Source organism: Agelaius tricolor, unplaced genomic scaffold (genome assembly GCF_023055355.1).
Source record: "Agelaius tricolor isolate 1412-34295 unplaced genomic scaffold, bAgeTri1.0.p SCAF_32, whole genome shotgun sequence".
Taxonomy (NCBI): Eukaryota; Metazoa; Chordata; class Aves; order Passeriformes; family Icteridae; genus Agelaius; species Agelaius tricolor.
Genome location: NW_027269292.1, coordinates 5,235,849 through 5,248,938, shown reverse-complemented (window position 1 = coordinate 5,248,938; position 13,090 = coordinate 5,235,849). Strand labels below are relative to the sequence as shown.

The window sequence follows — 13,090 nt, the reverse complement described above, 5'->3', positions numbered from 1 at the left end:
CTTTGGGAAGCACAGGTCCCATCAAAGCGTTCAACTGTCAAATATCAAACCTAAGTTTTCTGGGCATTCCCAGTGTACACACACATCTAGCAAGCCAATGATTAACTAATCAAAATCAACGTGAGTTAAGTCAAGAAACATCTCTAAACTTCACACTTTTCAGCAAAATAACTTTGACCAGACCATCTTCCCCCAGCCCCACTCCTTTCTGCTGGAAGTTCTAGAAGCATTGTCTGCAGTGTTGGCGCTCCTGTGTCTGTCCCCTGCTCCATCCATCTCTGCAGGGGACAGCCTGAAGGAAATCCAGCTCTGCTCACCACCACAAGGGCTCCTTTTGTGGGGCAGGGCGGGTTGTCCCCCCCACAGGTGGAGGGATGGGTGCTCTGCCCTCCCTGCAGACAACAGGAGCCTGTCTGAGGCTCTGCCACCAGCTTTTCCTGCTGTTTTCCTAAACCTGAACCTGGCCTGTGTCTGTGTGCCTGCAGCCCAGAGGAGGAATGGAGCTGTTGAAAGGCAAAGAGCGACAGAGCTGAGAGCTGCTGGCTCAGCCCTGCTGCTGCTGCTGCTCCTGGAATTTACGGGGCTGCTTCACTTTCACCACGTGTGGAGTTCGGATAAGGGACTGGAAAGGAAAGCAAACCGTGGAAAACGTTGTGATTTTACTTGTTGGCTGATAAGAAACCCCCTCTGTTTGGTGGCAGCTTGTAGCTGTTTAATATTTCTTCTTCTGCTCAGAGGAGAAATCTCAGGTTGGGAAGTTGGGCTTTGCCCTCCAAGGGAGAAGAAGCAGCGAAAATGGCCAAAAATGCAGGAAAATCCCTTTTTTTTTTTTTTGTGAGGGATTGTGAGCCCCGGTGAGATGATGAAAGAGCAGGTTTGTACTGGAGCAGATAATGAGCCCAGAATTTGTCTCACGGCCTCTGAGATGGGCAATTAAAATTCACACTCGCACAATTCATCCCCTGCCAGCCTCACCCCCAACCCCCGTTTTGGTCTCAGACAGAACAAATCCAGCCTAAAGCGCCACCTCTTACTAATCCCACCACGGATTTGTGCAATCAGACACTTCCAAGAAACGGGACCACGTTTTCCTGAAGTGTCTCGGAGTTATCGCAGAGATTTTCCAGCTCTGGCTGGGAGATTGTTCCTGGTGACTTCCAGTTCTTGGTGAGTCACCCAGGAATGATCACGTCAGAACAATGGGGTTGGAACAGAGCTCAGTGGGACAACGTTTCAGGGGTTTTTAATGGGTTTTTAATTGAATCTGAGAAGGTTTCTGTATGGAGAGAAGGCTCTGTGCTGATTCCAGTGGCAGGGAAGCAAATAAAAGTCTTTGCTCTTACCTCAATCAGTCCTAATGAGCCAATAATGTCTGGTTGCCTGAGCCAATATTATTGCTTAGAACTTTTCTCCAAAAAGTCTCATTTTAGGTCAGCCTTGGATCCAATCAGAGAGATAAAACATTATTAAAATTCATTTTGCTTGTCTCGATGCTTAAAAATGAAATGAACTTGAAAATGTTAGGAATAAAAGAGATTATTTTTCTCCCTGGATAGGGGAGTCCCTCCTGTTTCAGTTTGGTGCATTTATTGCCTTGGTGCTCAGGAGCAGAACAGATTGAGCTGTAAAACAACCTCTGCACAAACTGGGAAACCTCCCCTCGCTTCACACCCATTTCAACATTTCCAAACGTCAGAGAAGTTCCAGCCGCCCCAAAACAAAAGGGAGATGGGAATTATGAAAAAGATTGTTCTTTATTTCTGGAGAGCTGCTGACTCTTTCCTACTCTGGGGATTAATTTCGTCCAGAGAAAACAAAGCCACTGTCACCAGATCTGATCTTTTCTCCCTTTAATGGGTGAGGACAATGATCCACGTCTGTGCACGCCACAGACCCAGCCCAGTGGCACAGGGCTGAGCAGAACATTCTGGTGAAGCTAAAATTAGAAAATGATCATTTAAACCCTGCGCGAGCTCCAGCTTTTAAACCTGATTCTCCCCAGAACCGCGCGCTCGGCCAGGATTAATAAATCAGCTGGTTTTTTTCCCCAGGATTTGCTTCCACCCAAAGAGCCACTTGCCAGGCTCCTATGGAATGTTGAACATGACATTGCTCTTATCTGGCTGCCCAGCATGGGGCCGCTCCCTGCAACGCCGGGATCCGTTTATTAAACCCCACAGAAGGTCGGGCTGGGGGGGGCTCTGCGAGGCGAGGTCAGCCCTAATAACGTCTGCATTTAGATGGATGAACTGCTCGGGGCTGCCCCACCTGCTGAAGGCTCTAACGAGCCAGCTGAGAGTTCCTGTCAGAGCAAACATGCCCTGCTCGCTCCAACCTGCGCGGGGCCGAGCCCACGGCAGCGCCGAGAGCTGCAGGAGCTGGCGCTGGATGGTGATGAAAGAAATAAAAACAGGCCCGGAGAGAACATTGAGGGGGAAAAAAAAAGAAATCAGCCTGGCTATGGAGAAAGATGTAACAGCCCCGGTTTATTTGGGTCTGGCTTAAAACAGGTTGGTGCTGAGTGAGAGGGGTTGATTCTCCAGGAATGGGTGCTGAGACAGCCCCAGGTGCAGACAGGGCTCTGTAAAGCCTTCCACACCCTCCTCCTCCTCCTCCCAGCATGGACAGCACATCCCTTCCCTCCTGAGAGATGGGTACAGGCCTCAGGGAGGGAGAAACCCCTTTCTGAAACACCTTTTGCCATTCTGAAACATCTACTTCCATTCTGGGACACCTTCTGCTGCTCTGAAACCCCTTCACCCATTCTGAAACACCTTCACCCATTCTGAAACCCCTTCACCCATTCTGAAACACCTTCACCCATTCTGAAACACCTTCACCCATTCTGAAACAGCTTCTGCTGTTCTGAAACACCTTCTCCCACCATGCCCAGATCTCTGATTTCGCCCTCCTTGCTGCACCAACCTTTTCCTCTATATTATCCACCTTTATCCTCCTTCATGGCAGGAAAGACTCACGGAGCTGAGAAGAGCCCATCAGTTGTGATGGGACAGTTATTGAGTAGAAATTCCTATTTTTACCTATAATACAGAAAAGGTGATCTCTGAATTAGCCTCATCTGTCCCACTGTCCTGTCAACATCCCTGGCCTCCGTGTCTTTTGGTTAATCCAAGAAAGCACAGACATTTTTTTTGCCATATCTCCACAGTTTATCCAACTCTTCCTGGGGAGAGGAGCTTAAATTCATGGAGTTGTGGAACGGTTTGGGTGGGAAGGGACCTTAAAGATCATCTCATTCCAAAAGCCCTGTGGTGTTTGGAGCACAGAACGCATGGGATGCACAGAATTCCCCGTGGAACATGGGAACTGCCCGTGCAGCTGTTCCAGAGGAGCTGTCTGCCCTTGACAGGGGAGTCTGGGGGAGGAAATTTGGGATCCATCCCTGTTACCACGATGAGGACGCGGCCGCAGCCAGAGGAGCTGTGTCACCGCCACCAACACCAAACTCTTCCCTGTCCCGCAGGGATCCCAGGCCACAGTGACAACTTCCCGAGGGTGAAACACAGGCACAGCCTGTTCTAAAAGCAGAAATCAGCGACAGAGCTGGTTTGGGACCAGCGCTGATACCCCCCCTTACCCTCTCCCCTTCCTTAAAGACACCACTGCGGCCGCCCGGAGCCTGCTTCCCTCCCTTCTTCCCTCAAATCGATGAAAATCGCTCGAAATTGAGCGAAAACTTGGTTATTGCTGCAGAAAAAAGGTGAGCGGTTCCACGGTGCCACCTGCCGGGCACGGATGGGATGGGATGGGATGGGATGGGATGGGATGGGATGGGATGGGATGGGATGGGATGGGATGGGATGGGATGGGATGGGATGGGAGGGGATGGCAGGGAAGGGAAGGGAAGGGAAGGGAAGGGAAGGGAAGGGAAGGGAAGGGAAGGGAAGGAAAGGAAAGGAAAGGAAAGGAAAGGAAAGGAAAGGAAAGGAAAGGAAAGGAAAGGAAAGGAAAGGAAAGGAAAGGAAAGGAAAGGAAAGGAAAGGAAAAAGGGGAAGTAAAGGAAAGGAAAGGTATTGGAACAGGAGCTGGAGGGGCACTTGATGTCTTGAGAGCCGCCCTGGCTGTGGTAAAGCCCCTGCTTGCAGCTGTGTCCCTCATGACTTGCACAATCGCCGTGGCTGGATGCTGATAGAGCATAGAATTAATCCTAATTCTGCATTGTGGAATAAAATACTTCAGTGGGAAGGGAGCTAAAATGGTCCTCTGGCCCAACTGCAGGGCCTTGAGGTGTAGCAAGGCAGGCCAGAGTTAACCCCAGAGCAATGGCAATCAAAGTGTGACATTGTTTGGATGCCTGTGGCTTGTCCATCCCTCTGTGCCTCATCAGTCTGAACCCGGCAGTGGGAAAAAGGCAAAAACTGGGGGAAAAACAAGCAAAATTCAGGGGAGGAGGGAGAAATGGTTCCAACAGCCCAGCTCGGGGAGAGTCTAGCTACAGACAGGGCTTTTGGGTGTAGCATTTTTGCCCTTACCCAGGGTGAATGGTGCAGCCCCTTCCCTCTTCTGCTGTGCTGGGGACACCTGGATTGTCCTTTCCCCTGGTCAGTGACGTCCCTGCTCTGAGGGCAGTGACAGGATGGGCCAAAGGTACCTTTGAAAATCAGTAAAATTCTGTGAATGTGAACTTTCTACCTAAGCCAAGATTAGAGAAATGAATCACCCATCAGCTGCTCTCTCCTCAGAGTGCAGTCATCCCTAATCATCCCAACTTCCAAAAAAAGAAGCCAGGGATGATGTTTTGTCTTAGTGACAAGGCAGCTTTCCATTTCAGGCTCCCGAAAAACACACAAAAAGAGCTGAGTTCAGAAACCAAGCAGCATGAAGTCACCCTCGGCAGACCTGTTTTATTTATTCCACTGGAATGGCAACAAACACAAACTCCCCCTGTGCTGGAGGTGGGCAGCCCGCGGGTCAGGCTTAGCACAAAAGCCCAATTTTAGGCAAAGCTCCGCGAGTTTGGTGCCTTGGCTTTGCTGTTGTAAACCATCTGCTCAGCTTCACTCCCAAACACCGGCGCTGGGAATCAATCACGGGGTTCCTTTTTGGTTGATCCTTGTTTTGCTCGACTTCTCGGCTTTTAAGACTTCATGGCCCCGGGGCTCAGAAGTGCCTGCCAAGAACTGCATCACATCGATAGCAACAAAACCCTGGCAAATTGGAGCTGGCCCTCGAAATCCATTAGTGCCCTCGGAAATCGGGGGGCTGGAAGCGTGGCAGTGGAAAAGGTAGGGCTTTGGTTTACATCTGTTGACATGAGGATCTCAGTTGCACCCGTTCTGAGGGGAACCGCGCGCGGCGATGAGTGAGGGGGTGCTCCGAGGGGGAATGGAAAAATCAGAGCTGGACCCCGCGTGGGAGCAATGCGCCGAGGTGCTGACAGCTTAATGAATAACTTGACTGTTATGACAGTAGGACACCTTGCAGTTCCAAGAGCAAATATTTGAAATCGTATGCAATGCAGGAAATGTAGAAATGTATGGGGAGAATACGCGGCTCGGCCCTATCGCCAACAGATGGGCCGTGTTTTCACTTCAGAGCTTTTCTTTTCTGCAGTCCTGACTTACTGGGGGTGAGAGTGAATCCACGGCTTGCAACTGATGACATAAAATGGAGCAGTGTATTAAAATCCCCTTTTTATGGTGGCCATATGGCTCAGGGGTTTTGGTAACAGTTAATTAAGAGATTTGCCTCTAGGCCCCCCCCTCTGTAAAGCTCCCTCTCCTCCTACTGCTGCTCCAAAAGCTCTTGCCAGCCCATGTGGGAAAAATGGGGGTTAAAGGATGGATCTTTATGGATTTAGCTACACAAAAAAAGAATTAAAATGTATATTCTGCTCTTCTACATTGTCATTTGCACCTCCTGAAGCTTCGGGGGATCACGGAGGCAAAATCTTTTTTTTTGTCCACATTTTGCCTAAAATAAATTTTAGGGGTGACATTAAAATGGGGAATTTGGGAGGATCTGGAGATTCCAGTTTGGCCATGTATCAGTTTTGGGGACCTGGAGACTCCCTGTTCCAGGTTTATTTATCCTGACCCCATCATTCTCCATCATCCCCTATCACAGGTAAAACCAGCAGCCCCCTCCTAGAGAAATGGACTTGAGCACACCAAGAGTTACTTTCATTCTCTCTTGAGAATGGTTGGGAGTTCTAAAAATCCACAGAGTTTGTGATTTTCCTAAATGACCAGTGGGTGATTATTAACTTTTGCAGACAGCTCAGACTTTGAACACCATTTTCTCCTTTTAAAAGCAACTTCTTGATATGCAAGGAACCTGTTGGGATGTTTTCATTATGGAATCAATCCCCTCTCCAGCATCCTGTCCTAGGAAATTCTGTTTATTTTTATTTTAGCCATTTGTAGGCTGCATAAGGAACATGATATTTGCTCTGTTTCCAGTAAACAGCTCCTCAGGAGAGCTTTGTTAATGTTATCTATTAAAAAAAACCAACCAAACCACTGAGTCTGGGAGCTGGAGGCAGCTGATTATTTAAAGCAGCTGAAAGAAAAGTCTGATTGACAGGAGGAAAGTGAAATGATGGAACTCCTCTGAAAGTTAGGGAATTAATGGGAAGAAACAAGAGTTGGTGATTGTAAATAAGTGCTGAAGGAATTTTGTGCTGACCCAACTGAAGGGAATCGTTTTGGGGAATGGATTTTCATTATTGAGTGGAATTCAGAAAAAAATTGATAATAAAGAGAAAGAAATTGATAATAAAGAGAAAGAAATTGACAGCAGAGAGAAATAAATTAGGAACTAATAGAATCAAAACAATAATAAATAGAATTAGTGCACGAGGTTTGATTAAAGCAGATCTCTGCCTGGTTTAACTTTCATTTCCTGCTTCTGCCCACATCTCCCAGTCCATCTTTTGGAACTCAGCTCTCCAGCCCCGCATCCAGGATTTCCTTGGGGAGGGACTGGTCCAGCCCAAGCATTTCGGGGGAGCCTGGCAGGGTAATTGTGTGCTGCAGCTGTCAGGACTAATCACTCCATGGAAAGCAGGCCCCAGCGGTTGTGGTAGCCCCAGGGCAAGCAAAATATCAATGGGGCTACAAATCAAGAGAGCAGCATCCTCCTGGCCCATGAATCAGGGAAATGAGACGAGCAATTCAAGTGCTAAGTCAACATGGGCTGTGTAAACAGCACTTTGGAAAGGGGATTGCAGGGATTTGCTGCACAAAAGGCAGCTGGGAAGGAGAAGGAGAGCACATGGATGTTGGACAAATTAATTAAATAGCCACAGTTCTGATGCCTTTACAGGAATTCCAGCTCAGCGTTGGATTTATTTTGGTGTCGATTTTTTAATAAAAGCTTTTATGCTTCATTTTTGTTCATTTAGTCACAGATTCTGAAGCAGAATGTAATATTCTAGGTTCCACTGGAACTCGATTTTATTGACTTTGGTTGTCTTTGCACACAGATTGATTTACAGGCCAAAAAACCTGGAATCAGTTTTGCAGGGAAGAGCCCTCCAAGCAGGAAAATCCTTGTGACACAGTGAGCTGACAGATGGAACTTGGCTTTTTTGCCTGATTTTTTCCAGCCTTTCATCCCAAATTCCCATTTCAGAGCGTGAATCCAAACCAGAGGAAAGCTGCAAGGTAAATCCTGGGAATTTCCAGCGGCAGAAAGGAGCTGTGTGGTACCGAGAGCAGAGGAGGATTCCCAGCAGGTCCCATGGGATTTACTGGCCAAAAAAGACAAAAAACAAAGAAAATTGGGCAACATCAAAACCAGTGCAGCAACCTCCCTGTGAGTTCAGGTGTCTCCAAGCTGTGGGAGCTCCTGCCCTCATCCTGACCCTTTCCAGGGAATTCTGGAGGCAGTGACATGGCCCAGAGGAGGAGGACAGGGTGGGATAGGCTGTATCTGCCACCACTTTAGAGGGAGATCGTTCTGAGAAGAATTTCATGGAATCATGGAGTGATCTGGGTTGGGAAGGACAGGAAAGATCACCCGGTGCCACCCCTGCCATGGGCAGGGTCACCTCCCACTGTCCCAGGTGGCTCCAGGCCCTGCCCAGCCTGGCCTTGGGCACTGCCAGGGATCCAGGGGCAGCCACAGCTGCTCTGGGAATCACATCCCAGCCCCTCTCCACCCTCACAGGGAAGAATTTTTCCCCACTGTTCCATCTATCCCTATCCCCTGCCAGTGGGAAGCCATCCCTGTGTTCTATCCCTCCAGGCCTTGTGAAAATCAGATTTCGAAATTCAAGTTCTTTCTTTTTTTTTTTATTCCTTCATTACTCTGGCCTTTGCAGGGAGACACTCAAATTTACCAGAATTCCCAAGTGTTTGAAATGATGCACTTCCAAAACCAAGGATTTCACGTGGAAAAGAACATTCTGGTGCCATTTCTCTCGAGACTGGTTTACAAACATTTCCCCTGTGAGACGCAGGGCACCTCGAAAATTAGAAGAAAGACAACGTGTGCTGTGCCTGGGCTGATCTGCACAAATCCCTGTGGAGATCCTGGAAACCCAAACCTGGTGTGAGTTATCAACCTCAGAGCAGGGTGGAAGAAGATGCCAAGCGAACCTCAGCTGTATCAGAGGGGAGGGATCAGGAAGTTGCTGGAAAATCAATTAAATTAAAAAATTGCAAAAAATAAGCTCTGTGCTGGTCAATGAGCAACAAGTGAAGGGAACTGGGACATGTGGGAGTGAGGGGGAAAATGCAGTGAAAAAAAAATAAATTGGAGATATGAAGATAAGAAATGAGATCCATTGCAGGATCTTCCCGAGGTCACTCCAAGCTCTGGGAAAGGCTCCAGCTCTCCGTGCCCCCTTCCTGCTCTCCTCCAACAGAACAAACCTTATCCCTGCCAGTGTCTCTCTTGAGGTGCCCACACACTCTCCCCATGGGGCAGAGAGGGGCACAGCCCATTTTTGTCTGGGCAGGTATCAGACAAAATTTGGGGCTTGTCTTATCTGCACCAGGTCCCCGTGAGGGCTCTCCCAGTGGAGCGCTGATAATGGGATCCATGAATCGCCCTTTTCAGCCCTTTTCACTGATATCTGGTCATTCAAATAATTGAATTATTATTCAATTAATTGAGTAATTAGGCTTGAAAAGAGGACCTGGAAACTGTCTCGTTGTGGTGGATTGTGCAAGGCCTTGAGGTAAGAGAGAAAAATAATTTGAAATAAAAAATAATCTATATCAACCATCCCCAAAGACATACCCGGGTATCTCTCTCAAGATGCCCACACACACTCCCTGTGGGGCTGACAGAGGGGGGCAGAGCCCGTTTTTGTCTGGACAGGTATCAGTTTGGGGCTTGTCTTATCTGCCACCCGCGCCAGGTCCCCACGAGGGCTCTCCCAGTGTAGCACTGATAACGGCATCCATGAATTGCCATGTTCACCCCTTTTCACTGATATCTGGTCATTCAAATAATTGAATAATTATTCAATTAATTTAATAATTAACCCTGCAAAGAGGACATGGGAACTGTCTCATTGTTATGGTGGATTGTGCAAGGCCTTGAGGTAACAGAGAGAAATCAGCTGGAATAATAAATAATCAATATTAAGCATCCCCAAAGACACACACGGGTATCTCTCTCAAGATGCCCACACACTCCCCATGGTGCAGAGGGGGGCAGAGCCCATTTTTGTCTGGGCAGGTATCAGTTTGGGGCTTGTCTTATCTGCCACCCACGCCAGGTCCCTGTGAGGGGCTCTCCCAGTGGAGCACTGATAACGGGACCCATGAATCGCCATGTTCACCCCTTTTCAGCCCTTTTCACTGATATCTGGTCATTCAAATAATTGAATTATTATTCAATTAATTGAATAATTAGGTTTGAAAAGAGGACCTGGGAACTGTCTCATTGTTGTGGTGGGTTGTGCAAGGCCTTGAGGTAACAGAGAGAAATCAGCTGGAATAATAAATAATCAATATTAAGCATCCCCAAAGACACACACGGGTATCTCTCTCAAGGTGCCCACACACACTCCCCATGGTGCAGAGGGGGGGCAGAGCCCGTTTTTGTCTGGGCAGGTATCAGTTTGGGGCTTGTCTTATCTGCCACCCGCGCCAGGTCCCCGCGAGGGCTCTCCCGGCGGAGCGCTGATAACGGCGTCCATGAATTGCCCTTTTCAGCCCCGCGCGCCGTGGGCAGCCAAGCTTTATCTGCAGCCTTGAGGAAGGAAAAGCAGGAACCAGCTAAAAGGCTTTCTTTCCCCTCGTTCTCTGATGTTCTGGAAGGCACTTTGGGAGATTAATATTGCAGCAGGGCCCTCCTCCTCCTTCCCCTATCACCCCTATCCTCCAAAATCCCTGTTGCGACCGAGAGCGCTGATAAACTTCAAAATAAAAACAGATGTGGCAGGAAGAATGATTTATGGACTCCCCCATGTGCTCCTGTTTCTACGTAATGCCAGGGGTTTGGGGCTTTTTTTTTGGTTTATTGTCCACTTAGAATTATTCAATCTATTCCTGCTTCTAAATATGAGCAGGAAGAGAGGTGGGAACAACACCCAGAGCTAAAAACATGAGCATGAGGAGAGGGGAGCACTGCAGGAATGGGGTGGGAAGTGCCAGAAATCCAAAGTGGTGGCTGCATATCACAGATGGGAAAAAACAGGCAAAGGAAGGAAGAGAAAGGGGAAAAAATCAGGAAGTTGTTGGAAAATTAACTAAATTTAAAAATTGCAAAATATAAGCTCTGTATTGGTCAATGAACAGCGAGTGAATGGAACTGGAATATGTGGGAGTGAGGGAGAAAATGCAGTGAAAAAAAATAAATTGGAGATGTGAAGGTAAGAACAAGGAAAGGAAGGAAGAGAAAGGGGAAAAAACCCTTCCAACAGGAAGCTGTGGGAAAATCAATTAACTTTAAAAAATTGCAAAAAAATAATGTGTTGGTCAATGGATGGCAAGTGAATAGAACTGGGACACGTGGGAGTGAGGGGAAAAATGCAGTGAAAAAAAATAAATTGGAGATGTGAAGATAAGAAATGAGATCCATTCCAGGATCTTCCAGCTGTTCCCAGTCACAGGTGAAGACATAAAAAGTGGTTTTGGGGAAGCTTGGAGCTCAGACTAAGCAGGAAGATGAGGTTTGGGAGCATAAATTCATGTTTATGAACAACAATCTTGGGCCAGTTATAATTTGGAAAGCTTCACTTTACATGCCTTAAATGGGAGCTGATAATGCTAATTGCTGATATCTGGTCATTAAAATCTGCAATGAATAATTAGTTCTGAAAGGAGGATTTTGTTGTGTTGGGTTGTGCAAGGCCTTGAGGTAACAGAGAGAAATCAGCTGAAATAAAAAATAATCAATATTAGGCATCCCCAAAGATACACATGGGTATGTCCATCAGTACCCAGGTAAATCATTAATAATTAAGTGTAAAAAAAGAGATTTTGGTGTGGAAGAGAGGCTTGAACTTGGGGGAATGCTCATCCTGAGCCGTGCCTGTGGCGCTGGAGCAGCCCCCGTGCATTTCTGCCTTTCTAGCATTTCATGCCTGTTTTCACTCAAGTGTTTATTTCTATAAACAGACCCAACCTTAGAAAACAATATAATGACATCCTTCCTGGGGGAGCAGGGGGGCAGGGGTTTCCTCCAGTTCCTCCCGAGCGTTTCCGCCGGGTTTTGATTTTCAATAATCCGAGGGGTAAACGGCCGCTTTTGAACTCTGCCCTCTGCCCTTTTTATTTGGCAACCTGGGCAAAGATCAAGCCCAGAGTCAAAAGTGTCAGCAAAAATGGCTGGGATTGGGGAGTGCTTCCCTCTAGGAAAGGCCTCGTGATTATGTTTACAGAATTCATTACAAACTCGGGGCCCAGATTAAAAGCAAATGTCTAAGTGTCCTGTGGGGAATTGCAAGCTCGGGGATGCAGCTTCCGAGGGATTTGTGGGATCTGGAGGAGTTTGGGAGCACCCCCAGGAAAAAGAGGGGTGCTGGAGGTGAGGTGGGGATGTGGGGTCATTGAATGAGCTGGAGGTAAAAGTGTGGGAAAAGAGAGGCAAAAAAAAAAAAAAAAGAGTTTTGCCACTTTAAAACCAAGACTAAGAATGCAGGATGGAGCAGCTCAAAGTGGAGACACAGCTCTGGAAATATCTGAGCATGGGGGAATCCCTGGTGAAGGGAAACCAATCCTGGTGTGAAACTGGGACAGTCCAAGGCAGAGAGATTTCACCAGAAGATGTTGAAACCAGCAATTTACCAAAATCTGCACTTCTAAAACAGAGATTTCACCAGAAAATGTTGAAACCAGCACTTTACCAAAATCTGCACTTCTAAAACAGAGAGATGTCACCAGAAAATGTTGAAAACAGCTTGGTATCAAAATCTGTTCTTCTAAAACAGAGAGATTTCACCAGAAAACATTGAAACCACCACTTTATCAAAATCTGCCCTTCTAAAAAAAAATCTTCTAAAACAGAGATTTCACCAAAAAAAATGTTGAAACCACCACTTTATCAAAATCTGCACTTCTAAAACAGAGAGATTTCACCAGAAAATGTTGAAACCACCACTTTATCAAAATCTGCTCTTCTAAAACAGAGAGATTTCACCAGAAAATGTTGAAAACAGCATTTTATCAAAATCTGTTCTTCTAAAACAGAGAGATTTCACCAGAAAATATGGAAACAATGACTTTATCAAAATCTGCACTTCTAAACCAGAGATTTCACCAGAAAATATGGAAAATGGCATGGTATCAAAATCTGTACTTCTAAAACAGAGAGATTTCACAAAAAAAAATGTTGAAACCACCACTTTATCAAAATCTGCACTTCTAAACCAGAGAGATTTCACCGGAAAATGTTGAAACCAGCATTTTATCAAAATCTGCACTTTTGGTCTCGTTCTGAACACAAGGAAGAGCCATTTAACAGCACGATCTGCTGCACCAAGGGCAAAGCAGCTCCAGGGTTATTTATTCCCCCATTCCTGCTGCTCCATCCCAGGGCAGCGGATCAGTTTTGCCCTCCCACCTCCTGCTCCTGGCGCACCAAGGCCTCTGTGCCACAGAGCCCAGGCTCAAACGGGTGCTCCGGGAGCGCCAGGTCCCTGTGGGCCATGGAATGGCGTTTTTCACTC

General features: G+C 47.1%; 1 long non-coding RNA gene across 1 annotated transcript; it reads left to right on the top strand.

Moving 5' to 3' along the window:
• Positions 1 to 4,749: 4,749 nt before the first annotated feature.
• On the top strand, positions 4,750 to 8,637 carry LOC139601922 (uncharacterized). The gene is made up of 2 exons (XR_011683062.1): positions 4,750 to 5,246; positions 7,448 to 8,637. It is a non-coding gene; the product is annotated as an uncharacterized lncRNA (long non-coding RNA).
• Positions 8,638 to 13,090: the final 4,453 nt, after the last annotated feature.